Source organism: Poecilia reticulata, linkage group LG10 (genome assembly GCF_000633615.1).
Source record: "Poecilia reticulata strain Guanapo linkage group LG10, Guppy_female_1.0+MT, whole genome shotgun sequence".
Lineage (NCBI taxonomy): Eukaryota > Metazoa > Chordata > Actinopteri > Cyprinodontiformes > Poeciliidae > Poecilia > Poecilia reticulata.
The window spans coordinates 462,477-476,116 of NC_024340.1; the positions used below are offsets into that span (position 1 = coordinate 462,477).

General features: G+C 39.1%; 2 long non-coding RNA genes across 2 annotated transcripts in view; one reads left to right on the forward strand and one right to left on the reverse strand.

Moving 5' to 3' along the window:
* Positions 1 to 13,405, forward strand: part of LOC103470848 (uncharacterized) — a 65,599-nt gene extending 52,194 nt beyond the window's left edge. Inside the window, exon 3 of the long non-coding RNA XR_534541.2 lies at positions 12,944 to 13,405. This is a non-coding gene — a long non-coding RNA (uncharacterized LOC103470848). The remainder of the gene's footprint in view (positions 1 to 12,943) is intronic.
* LOC108166659 (uncharacterized) lies at positions 7,738 to 9,244 on the reverse strand. Its single transcript, XR_001777027.1, has 3 exons — positions 8,772 to 9,244; positions 8,503 to 8,651; positions 7,738 to 7,778 (listed from the first exon to the last, which is right to left on the reverse strand). It is a non-coding gene; the product is annotated as an uncharacterized LOC108166659 (long non-coding RNA).
* Positions 13,406 to 13,640: the final 235 nt, after the last annotated feature.

Sequence of the window (13,640 nt, forward strand, 5' to 3'; positions counted from 1 at the left end):
TGTTGACAGTCACATCTCCATTAGATCCAGCAGGAGCTGTTAGCAGACCCAGACAACAGATCATGGCAGCTGTTGGGAAACACGCCTTGTTCTGCTGTCACCATTAAAAGCTGCTGCTGACATCACTGCCTCTGCAACCTCACACCTAATGGGGAGTTTTAAGTATTTCCATTTGTACTTAATAACAGGATTCAAAGGAACGCTATAAGGACCAAGCAAAATCTGTGAGCAAAGACTATCTTTCGCAGATCAGCCTTTCTGAGCTGTCACAGCAGCCTCCCTTTGGCTCATAAATAACTGCAATATACCTCTGTCTTCTTATTAAGGACACCTTCAGCTCTGCAGTTTATTGTTAGTTTTTATCTGGTGCATATCTCCGACCTTCAATTTACCAAAGCAGAGAGAAAGTGAGCCTTGACTGACAAAACACTAGATAGGACACAGTCCATAGCACAGAGTGGGACTATCAAACCTTTGTGTATCCAGACATGTTTTAAAGAGTTGAATACAGGATATGCAGGAAACTGCTAAAGGGGTTCAAATTAGACAACATTAGAAAATACCACGAAAAGCTTCACAATAGCTCTGATGAATGGCCACATGCAGTGATGTAGCAAGGTTTTTTTTATATAATATCTGCTTTACTTTGGGAAATATATGAATTGATGGATATAAGAATAATTAAAGTGTAACAAAATGCCTTAAAACTGTGTGCATGAAAGGGGCAACCGTAAATGTATTCTTAAGGAGATATTTGAAAGCTAAACTTAAAGGAGCAGTGTTATCTATTTTTCTTCTTTTGTGTCAAAGTTACTGTTACTTTCAGTAACAAATATTTAAAAGAAATTTAACTTTGTAATTTAATGCCTTGAAATGATCGCTTTAAAAATCCCTGCTCTTTCTGAAATTCCACCTTCAGGAAGTCATCACAACACCACTTCTCTAATAACACTTTAACAATGTTTTTACCTGCATTGCACTGAGAAATAGCTCCTATAATGAGCTCTGCAGATGAGCAGTTCCACCAGGTGATTGCTAATTGCTGCTGGCTAGTCTTAAGGAGATAAGTGGGGGAGCTGCGCCTCAAAGGTGGTGCTTGGTCTCACCAGGTATTTTGCCATAGAGATTAAAGGATTTCTCAGACATAAATTAAATAATCAAGGCAACAATCCAGGTATATTTCGATGAGGAAATAATATTATGATATTCTATAAAGCTTAAAAATGTAAACTTTAAATAAAAGAGACCCTAAAGTGTTGTATAGACAGCTAATAAATTTAAAATGCACTGGTGAGCGTACTTTCGCTAATCTGCTAAGAGTGGATTATTAACAATAAAAGATTTGACCCTGTTGAATGTTGTAACACATTTCATTGACACATAGCAGGTATCAGTATGGTTGAATTTAGCTTAGCATTAGCTTCTGGTAATACCAGAAGCTAATACCGTTATATATCTATATATATGATAGATATATAACGCTATATCTATCATGTAGATATAGCGTTATAGGTAGCGAAATAATGTTTGAGTAGTGCTTTACTGTTAGCAGTTAGTGCAACAAACCAGTGTCCACCACTGATAAAATTTATTTTAACACATTGTAATGAATGAAAACATTTCAAAATGAATGAATGAATAGGGGTACTGTGGTGGTGCAGGGGCAAAGCACAACCCATATATTGAATCCTTGATCCTCGTGGCAGTGGTTGCAGGTTCGATTCCTGGCCTGGTGACATTTGCCGCATGTCATTGCCCTCTTTCCTGTCGAACTACTTTCAAATAAAGGCCTCTAGAGCCAACAAAACCTTTTAAAAAATGAATGAATGCTGTAGTTATTTCCTCTGTAAGTGATGACAACAAATCACAGACTCCTCAGGGTTATAGCCACAATACCACACCATGTTCATTTTCTGTTTGGAGGTAAAGATATGGATAAATCAAATAGCAGAACCATAACAAGATCATCTAGCAGTATACAGGGGAACCATAGTACTGCAGTTTGCTGTAAGCGGTGAACAATCAGAGTACAGATCCATTTCAAGAGGCAAAAGATTAGCCTCCAGTGGAGTCTGTCATTGTGTGATTGTCAGAGGCGGACTGATACAAGCTTCCACAATTATGTGATGTGACAGAACATTTGTCTGAAGCCCATCTGCAATAGACTGCCGTCACCACAGAGGCTTACATAATTTGCAATCATAGTAGAGGTCATATGCGATTTTCATCTCGTGCATCCATATCTATAATTCTACCAGAAATTACCTATCACATTATTCCAAACAAAGACACTCTACTGCAGTATTATCATCTGGCACTGCTGTGATTTGGGCTAAAGATTGTTCTGTTTTAGTTTTTCTTCTTTTAGCCTCATAGGCTCATTGAGGATACAGGCAAAATGATGAAAGAAAGCCTGGTCACTATCAGAGCAGCAAGATCTGAGAATAAGCAGAGGTTTGGAGGCTGGGTGTCACATGTGCTAGGCATTTATGACAGAAGGAAAAGTCGCTATTCAAGAAATATTAAATTGATCATTTTTGTTATATTTTCATGAAAGGTAAAAGAAAAGAAAAAAAGATTTTCTTTTAGTCTTTTCAAACCAGCCTGTACATATGTATGTTTGATTTCAGACTTTATTAGTACACCTGGTCTCTAAGCTGTACACTCAAGAAACCCCTTCAAACATCTAACAAAGTAAAGTGAGGAGGGGAGTGAAACTTCTCAGGCTGATGTCAGTGAGTGGTAAATGGCTCCAAGAAATGTATCACTCAAGTTATTTCAGCCTTAAAGGAGTAAAGCTAGCTGCTGGAAGGAAATGTATGCTAACATTTCCTCAGTTGTAGAGGTGCACCTATTGCAGTTTTCTGGTAGATCAGGATTCGTCTGAAAAGTTGCTAAATGTAACAATGAAGTTGCTAAATTGGCAACAGTGAACGACTATTAACAGGAGTTGATGGGCGGGTCTGTTATCAGAGCAATAGGTGTCAGTATGGTATCAGCAGCTGATTTTCAGACCTTTGTAAAGGTAGATAAGACCAGTGGATAAGATGGGTTTCTCATGTTAGTCTCAGTCAATTGTCAATCTACCAAAATCAAGGAAATTTGGCCAATTTTATGAGCCAGTCATATTAATCTCAAATTTTCTTTTCCAGATAGTATTTTCTATATGGTGTCTGATAAGCTCTTGAGTGCATTTGCAGTTTTTCTGCAGAGCAATGTATTTCAGTCTAGACCCCTGCTTTAAAATTTCTGCAAGCCTTCATAGTACAAGAAAAAAACATCAGCAAATGCACCTTTATTCTAGTGTAGCTCGTATGATCCAAATAGATGATGGTTTGAGTTGGTTTGACTCATCATCTAAGTCTGAACTAAAATGTTTCTGCTTAGCTTACTAAGTCTCCTTTAAGTTAGTGATGCTGTGTCATGAACTTGTCTATGACTAGAAAGTCACACTCTGCAGAGCCACAAAACCGGCCAATGATGCCAAGAGAAAGATCAGGGGACGCATTCTGCCTAAATATCACTTTGGTTAAGGTTGCAGTTAACTGAGCATGCATGACTGTGGTTGCTCACGCAAACACTGAAGCTTTAATGAGGCGATGACAGTGGACTCACACAGGACTTGCTGCTCATGCTGAGCAAGCGTCCAGGTCTGGCGACTGAGTACATGAGCAATGTGCTAAAGAGAAGTCAGACCACGCAATAAACCTGTCTATCGCAAGCAGTCAACTATTCATGATGAGCTCACTCAAGGCACTCTGAGAACTAAACTCAGTGCTGCTCCAGCACCAAACTTCATCAACAGTTGAGTTGGTCGTTTCAAAGTGTTGGATCCACAGCTCTTCAGGAAAATTGCAGGCTACAATTGGCCAAAAATGCACCAACTAATGGATGCCATGCTGGAAAGAAAAACAGTGTGATTCAAATGGAACAGCTTTCAGTAGTCATAATTTTACAGCTTATAATTTATGTCAATACAATGTCACAGAGCAGCGTAGTGCATTTCATATTGCATGAGCCTTTTCTTTAGAGAATGTCTGTCTGATAAATAGCTGTTGTCTTCCTAAATTCGTCTCTTATCACTGAACCATGTAGTCATGGTCCAGTCTCTCTACTCTCTGCCTCTGAGTGCAAATGGAGAACATTTGTGGCTTCTGATCCATATTTATTTCCACTTATTGGCTAAAAAGTGAATATGGAAAAAGAAAGCAGCGTTCATTGTGTCAAGAGCTCCATTTGAAACTGAAAGGTTTTCTATGAGGGCCGTTTAGGACAAAATCTATGTTTTGTCTTTCACACACTACAAAAAACTCGCACACACTCAAAAAAAACCTCACGCACACTCTAAAAAACTTCATGCACACTCAAAAAATACTCAAATTGCGTATACWCACTACTAAAATGTCGCACACGCACACACATTTTATCTTTCTCGCACACATACACTGTACTAACCTGTCGCACACGCACACAAATGCTCTTTCTCGCACACCTACATTGTACTAACAACTCGCACACGCACACAAATGCTATCTTTCTCGGACACATACACTGTACTAACATGTCGCACACACACACACACAAATGCTATCTTTCTCGCACACATACACTGTACTAACATGTCGCACACACACACACACAAATGCTATCTTTCTCGCACACATACACTGTCCTAACTAGCACACGCACACACATGCTATCTTTTCTCACACACATACACTGTACTAACAACTCGCACACACAAATACTATCTTTCTCGCACACATACACTGTACCAACAACTCGCACACGCACACGAATGCTATCTTTCTCGCAAACATACACTGTAATAACAATTCGCACACACACACGAATGCTATCTTTCTCGCACATGTTAGTCGCACATGCACATGTCGCACATGCACACAAATGCTATCTTTCTCGCACACACACACTGTACCAACAACTCGCACACGCACACAAATGTTTCTCTCTCACATACACAAGACTAAAGTTGCACACACACACACACACGCAGACTCGTTTTATGTATGTGTGAGAGCGAGACTCGTTTTTTGAATGTGTGAGAATTGTCACGGAAGAGGCGGGGCATAATTTTTTGATCAAACTGCGCATGCGTTGATCCTAAACTATAAGCTTCGRTTGTTGACTCACTGTATGTTCTATTACTTAGTATATTTGTGCTTTTAAATATATATAGAACAAAAAACGAGTCTCGCTCTCACACATACATAAAACGAGTCTGCGTGTGTGGGTGTGTGTGTGTGTGTGTGTGTGTGCAACTTTAGTCTTGTGTATGTGAGAGAGAAACATTTGTGTGCGTGTGCGAGTTGTTGGTACAGTGTATGTGTGCAAGAAAGATAGTATTTGTGTGTGCGAGTTGTTAGTACAGTGTATGTGTGCGAGAAAGATAGCATTTGTGTGTGTGTGTGCGACATGTTAGTACAGTGTATGCATGCCAGAAAGATAGCAGTTCTGTGCGTGTGCGAGATGTTAGTACAGTGTATGTGTGCGAGAAAGATAGCATTTGTGTGTGTGTGTGTGCGACATGTTAGTACAGTGTATGTGTGCGAGAAAGATAAAATGTGTGTGCGTGTGCAACATTTTAGTAGTGTGTATACGCAATTTGAGTATTTTTTCAGTGTGTGTGAGTTTTTTGTAGTGTGTGAGAGACAAAACATAGATTTTGTCCTAAACCGCCCCTCATAACTTTCTGTTTTCATGACATTGTCACAGTGACTGTACATCGGTCCTGTGTTTTCACTCTCAGTCTTATAAGAACTTCAGTCTCATGTGGATTTGATGTAAAATCTATGGAATTACTGGATCCATAGTTCAAAGTACTTTAGACATATCAGGCAAGCCAGTGTGAAACTAGTTTATGTTCATTATGTTCAGTCATGTACTGCTGGTGAGTGTTAAAATCCAAATAAATCGGACATTTCTATAAAACGTAGAAAAATGCATGGCTGAAGTAACAGTTTTATTACACCTGTTTTAACAAAGAATCTCAAAACATGTTCAGGAGAATGTCTCGCAGGCATTCAAGTTTTCTTCAAATGTCTTAATGCAATTCAACTGCAACATGAAAGTAAAGAAAGCAAAATCTGATTTGCATGTTTGCCTCAGTGGAAACTGCTACAAAATAGCCAATGAACATTTACCTAAATTGTTATAAAGAACTTGAAAACATATTTGAAGAATTACTAAAGATTCAAAAGTTTCTCAATTTGTTTTCCCAAACAAAAATGCACCAAATGCAGCGTCTATGAGAGAACAATGATTAGATGTGACTTAATCATGCACATTTTTTTTTATTTCACTTGGGTAAATGACATTGCGTTACATTTATTTTGAAGAAGAAAAAAAACCTGTTGGATGATAAAACGATTGATAAATAAAAACAAAAAAAACAATAACAATGAAATATGAAATCTTCCCTGCCTGTTCCAGCCAAAGTACAAAGACTGGGCATTAACTGAACTAGAGGCAACTTGTCATGCTTTACAATGTGAATTGATGCTCTTTTGGCTGCTTCCATATCGTTTCCACCGCCTGCTGTTATCACTGAAAGCAGGTGTTCCCAGCTTCCTCTGAGCGACGATAAGCTGCAAGGCATTGATTACAGAGGACCACAGCATTTCCATCAGATTTCAGCCGACAGACTATTAGCATGACTTATACATGTAATTACCATTTGTTAAACACACCGCACACAAAGATCTCGGCTTTGTACTGCCTTACTGAAACATATCTACATTTTCCACTTTGTAATGCAGAATTATTTCTATTTATGTTCAGTACAGATTACTGACTCATCGCTACAAGTTTTTTTTTTTGTAATATTAAGAACATATTGTTCCATTTCAACATGATACTGTTAAACAGCAACAGCAAGAGTCCATTTACATCCAAGGAGAGTTGATTTACATCCTAATGAGTAATTTTCTTTTGAAGATTGAACACCACAGCTGTTCTGCGTCTTGAATATTGCTTGGAGAGAAAATGATGTCATTTAATTTAGAGACCTCCACAAATGCATAAGGCTTATGGAATTAAAACAAGAAAATAATTACAATTCAAAAAAGAGGGTCAACTCTTGACTAGTTTATCATTATACAAACAACAAAAATGAAATAATCTGTATGGGGAAATTTTTCTACCATAATCCAAGAGCACACATTTTCACTCTGAAAAACAGGATTTCATGTCTTTTGTTCTCAAAACTTTAAATACTTTTGCTTTCAGTTTGAAAGCAGGATGTCATTTCTGTCTTCTCAATACTTGTAACGCTTGTACTCAAAACTTCTCCTCGCACTCACAGTATCTGCTCGGACTCTCTGAAAGCGCCTTTTGGCGCCATAAGTTTCCATACATAGAAAAAATAAACATTTTATATTGGAAAACCATTTTTATTTTTTGTGGGATTCTGTAATTACTGCATGTCTTGGACCACTTCATGGTTGRTCTGCAACTTTTCCAGTTTTCTGAAACTTGGAAATAAGTTTTGCCAGTGTCGTGTGTGATGCTCGTTCCATGATTTCTGTTAAAGTTTCGCGCAACCATGCGACGACTTCCCAATCCAGCCATCAGTATAAACCAGTTCTTTGCTCTTTTGTCAAACGCATCTTCTTGGGTATCTGTAATCCATCCATCAATTTTCTTTACACCCTTGTCCCTTAGTGGGGTCGGGAGGGTTGCTGGTGCCTATCTCCAGCTAACGTTCCGGGCGAGAGGCGGGGTCACCCTGGACAGGTCGCCTGTCTATCACAGGGTATCTGAAATATAAAAGAAATGTCTTCCTAATAAACATTTTACATTCTCCTATGTATGAAAACTTATGGCCCACCCCGTACATATATATATATATATATATATATATATACACAGCAAATTTGGAAGTGTTAATTCAACTCCTAGAGAGTTGAATTAAACAGTTTGAAAGTGTCTATATTGGTCCACTCTTGATTGTGTTAAAATGACACTTGAAAGTGTTATTTGTGATAGAATCAACACTCTCAGTAGTTGAAATTTAACATACATCAGTGTTGTTTTATCCAATAGTGTCAAAAGTTAACATGAATGTGTTAATTTAACACAGAATAGTATTAGGTATAGAATAACAGAAATCTGAGTTTTAACATACTACTTGTAGGGTGAGTTCTGGTGGCGCAGGGGTTGAGCACAACCCACATATGAAGGCCCTAGTTTGCTTCCAGGCTTTTGCTGCATTCCCCCCCCTCCCCCTCTTCTCTTATTACCCACTTTTCTGTCAATTCACTATCAAATAAAGGTCACAAGAGCCAATAAAACCTTTTTTTTCCCCCCAGAAAATACCACTGGTAGTCAATAATCCCCAAATTCACTTTAAAAGACATAATCTACTTTTCTTTCAAAACAAGAATATCAAACAGCACTGACAGCAATATACAACAAAGGTCATACATTCATGGTACTTTGCACTGAAAGTGAAGTGTGCTTCGAAAGTTCATCGAAAGCTACCATGGATGGTAAGGGATAGTCTTGTGATCACTGATTGTGAAGTGACTTTGGTGCTGCTCTTGTTTTCACCAACATGCAGGAGGAAGGGCTGCCCTGGTTCCACACCAAGGAGAAAGGCTTCAACACTGGCTCCCATCTTTGGCAAAATGCTAAGACAACAAATAATACAAATTATTAACAATATACAGCACAGCTACATTCAAATAGCAAACAAAGCCAATGAGGAAGTGCTTCTACAAAGAAGAAGGATCATTAGAATAACCACATACCTGCACATATATGACAACATGGTCCACAGCTTGACATAAGCTGTTTTGGCATTTTTCTTGTGGCCTTTGGACATAGGAAGAAGCAAGTGAACCAACAGGCATTCTTCGTCAACAGAAGAATGCCTGTTTTCCAGCCTAGAAGGAAAACAAGAAAAATAGCATTAGGATAATAAATAAATATTTTAAAGAGAAGTGTGAGCAAAACTAACCAGGCCCACCTGTGTGTGTAACCATCATTTCATTCAAAATACTCTGCCCCCCTTTAGCCTGGACAGCATTTTTCACCACCGACAAAATTAAGCATAAAAAAGTCAGAAATGAACACAACTCAGACATTAAGTGTCACATAATCATTAGGTATTATAGAAATTAGTCAGCTTATAGAAACATTCTAGACAGCATTAAAAGTCGTGGCAACCCGTCCGAAGAAATGTGTTGAAGTCATCGTAACAGGCTTTCAGTCACCAACATGACATACTAATAAAGAAAACAACATTTTTGCAGTTTTTAGATGTGCCACAGGTACAAAACATCGGAATCGATGACTCCTCATTGTGTAGACACGTTCTCCAGAGTCCTACTAATGACCTAATTATTCTATTCAGGTGTGGTGCAGCAGCGGCACTACACCTGAATAGAATAGCCAAGCTTTAGCCAAGCAGCTAAAGCTAGCTAGCTTTAGCTGCTTGGTGTTTCTCTAGCTGAACAGAAACAAAACAGAAATTATTATCTTTGGGCCTAGAGAGGTGCGATTTAGAGTCAATGCACAGCTTCAGTTATTACAACTGAAAATTAGCGATCAGCCTCTAATGTCTTAGCGCGGTCTAGAAAAACTCATCCATGCATTTATATTTAGTCGCAATGATTACTGCAACAGCATCTTTACAGGTCTGTCCAACAAATCAATCAAACACCTGCAGCTGAGACCATTTAATTATAGTTCCATGAGTTTGACATGACATTTCTGTGTCAGTTGTGTACAAGATAATGACAGTTAAAATAATGCAGGAGCTCGAAAACTATCATTACAGTATGTAGAAACGTGAAAATACAGATATTTGAGATATTTGGCAGCCTATTATTATAATGGCTTTCTTAATCAGCTCTGTCCTCCATTTTGTGATATTGAGCAGCATTTAATGTTATGTCATGATTCCTCAAGCCCTCACCCTTTCCTTAAGGCTGAGTTCAGCCACCCGCAGGTGGAAGCTCATTTAATCTGCTTGTAATGGTTATAACGTTCCCATACTAACAGCCAATATCTATTTATAACTGGTCATGAAGAAACTTGTCAGATTTGAAAAGTTTTCCTTTCCTCCGCTTGAAAAGTTCCACCTTGCAGTTCTGAACCTACATGTCCCACATTTGGTCAGTCCTTAGATGTAGCTGGAACAATATTTACCATTTCCCTTCCAACAAAGCAGAACTTCAGCAGTGAGTTAAAAAACTACACAGCTGTATTATGAGCTAGATGTTTACTTTGTGTTGTTAATAGAGTATTTGTGCTGTGAGCAACAAATATATAAATAGCTTTCCTGCATCTCCCCATAACTTTTTCTTTGCTATGAGCAAAGTCTATTTTAAGAAGTGTCTAATTATCATATTTAGCTGGCGGCTTGGCTATTAGTTAATTATTCTCGATGGCAACAAGTATTTACTGGTGATTACTAACCTGCCGGCATAACGCTAAGATATTGTAGTCTTTATTATGTATGTTTGCATTCATTAATCCAGTAGTCTTTCTTCTTTGTGTGAGAACAGTAATAAATGCTGCAAAGCTGAAAACAAGCAAAGGCACATTGCATTAATTATCTTTACCGAATGGAATTTTTAAGATAAAAATTAACAATAATTTGAAAACGAAGGAAGTATTTTTATAAACAGCAGCGCTTTTTAAACCATTTTTCCTTCATTTTAGTCAGTTGGGAAATATATAGATACATATCTTTGAACTTGATTTTTATGCTTGTTCCATGAATCCTTCGAAGATCTTCTGGGCATATCCTACCGGATAGACCAGGGGTGGGCAACTCCAGGCCTCATGGGCTGGTCTCCTGCAACTTTTAGATGTGTCTCAACTTCAACACACCTGAGTCAAATAATGAGATCGTTAGCAGGACTCAGGAGAACCTGACTGCACTTAGGAGGTGATTCAGCTGTTGGATTCAAGTGTGTTGGACCAGGGAGACATCTAAGAGTTGCAGGACACCGGCCCTCGAGGAACAGGATTGCCCACCCCTGGGATAGACTGTATATACCCGATGGCTAGGGAATGCCCTTTTTAATCTAGATGAGCAGAAGCCCTACCCTTCAAAGAAGCTCGCTTCCATCACTTTTTTTTCCACCAATTGGCCTGTCTCCCACTCTCACCTGTCCTCACTTGTGAACTAAACACAAAAATCTCCATTGTCAAAGTCTCACTCTAACAAGCTAATGTCTGGTTGGGTTCTAGTTGGGTGTGTCTCCACATAGTTCACGTCCACATAGTTCCCCACTATGTGGACGTGAACATGGGCAGGAATATGGCCAGGCCATGAGCTGTTTTCGATGCGCCAATGAGGTAATTTTGCTCGTGTAGCTTTGGGCTGTCAGTTCTTCTAAAATCTCTCAGTATATGTGTTCACCGTGGGCTTTCCTGTCTATTTGACACTGTATGCACTCTTCCACCACTTTTGAAAGAAATGTTGACCTCCAAAACTTGATGATGGAGATGCTGATTTGTGGCTCACCATCTTGCCAACTACTAGGATCAAGATATTGTTCAAGGAGTTTGCAACTACTATCCAGGGTTATCAAGTGACATAAGTCCACAGGTCAGTCAACATGTGCAGTTTGCTGCCAGTCAAATCACTTATGCACATTACCTGGCTGAGGTGGTTCCATAAAACTTAGAGGAACTGTGTGGGATCTACAAATGGAGATGAATCTGACTGTGAAAAAATGGGTAAAGCAACACCTGTGGAGAAAGGTCTAAGTTACCTGAACTATTCTGCTTGAGGCTCCAAGAAGCCAAGACCAAGAGGAATACATAGATTATCGGTATTGGAAAGGTTAGCTTCACACATGCTCAAGACTGTTAACTAAATCCTTCTCTTCATATTTCCATTTCCAATGAGAATATGATTATGCAATTTGACATTTTGAAATAAATTTGCCTAATGGAAACACGGCAATTTCAAAACGAAAAACTCTTGTTTTTTCAATAAAAMGTTTTGGCGTTAGGATCAGGTGCTTTATTGGCTGTATCAAATTATGTTTATTTCACAAAAGTGCAATCTAAGCACYTTTTTTGCATCACACGAGTCACATAATGAACAACCAGATGTTTCCATTGGCATAAACCATGAAGACGAAGAAGACAAGAAGTAGTTGGAGAATCGTGGCGTGACATGTTTTTAAATTACTTATCACATGAACAAAGTTGTGAAACGATTAAATGATTTCCTATTTAATGGAAACACAGCACTTGCAAAATTGTATTTTTCAACATTGATGAAATATTGACAAAGTTTTGGCACATTTGTAATGGAAATGCAGTTCATTGCTACTATCAATGCGCACCGGGGACAACATTGGTCCAAAAGACAGTCTGGCTGAAGTCCAACTTTGCCCAAAGAGCTTGACTCTACTAAGGCATAGCTCTAGTTTTAATGATATAAAGACTGGATAGCAATTAAAGGGGCCCTTAAGAGCCTGGTTCCTGATGCAGTCCATTCAAGATGCCCACGGAGAACAAGGTCAGGAAATATGAACTTGACAGTGTTCACTGTTCTATGACCAAGTGAACAACACATAACTAAACCTGACTCTGACATTCATAGAATGGAATGTCACAACATGCTGCTGATCTTAAATGACTCTTCATTTCATTTCTGAAGCATGTGTTTAAATTTAAAGCATTGTTCACTTCCTTTCTTTTCCTCTGCATATCTTGACCATGTCAAGAGTACTCATTTCAGCCAGACCTTGTCATGATTTCTGCCCTTCAGCTCTACCTTGAGTGTGCTGATTACTCATTACCCTCACCTGCAATGTGCTGCTCCCTATTTAAACAGCTGCTCGTCACCAGCTCAGTGTGAGATCATCTGTTACCACAGTCACAGCTTTCAAGCCTTGTTCCATGTTCTAAAGAGTCTCTTGGTTTTCTGATCTTGCCTGTTTTTTGACCACAGATTTTGGCCTTTTCCCACTGCTGTAAGAAGATTTCTGACCTCTTGTTGCTGAACCCTGCCTGCCTCTGACCCTGCCTCCAGTTTTCTGTCTATTGGATTTACATTGCCTGAGAAGGTCCCGTGCATGACCCTGGATTGTATCGACGACTAAGTCTCTGGTTTGTGGATTTTGTCCCTGTCATCTGGTTGTCCCTGAGCCCCCGTGGCCCCACTGCCCATTCACCCTACCCTCCCCAAGATGGCTTCCCAACCCCTGTGGTTCCTCCATTTCTGACTCATCAGTGTGACCACACCCTGTGGAGCCCCCTCTTCACCCTTTTTTAGTAATAAACTTTTGTGTACTGAACACTTGTCTTGGCTGCGTTTTGGGTTCTGGCTGATTTTGCTTGTACATTACAGACCTAGCCGTTTTTGCTACATGACCCCATCTGAACTTGTAATTTGCATTTAGCGGCTTGCAGCCCTTCATGTCTCCACCTATAAGCTCCAATTCTGGTTATTGTGTTTTTCCCCAGGGTTTCTTTTCCTTCCACTTTTCACTTCCTCTATGTGGAAATCTCTCGTGTTTCTTCAGCTTCCCTTCCACCCCAGCAAACAAGAAGCAGGAAGTGGTTGGCTCTCTCAACAGATTGTATAAAGTCACTGAAATATTCAGATTTATTATTTCTGTTTATTGATTATTGTGGATAATAGCATA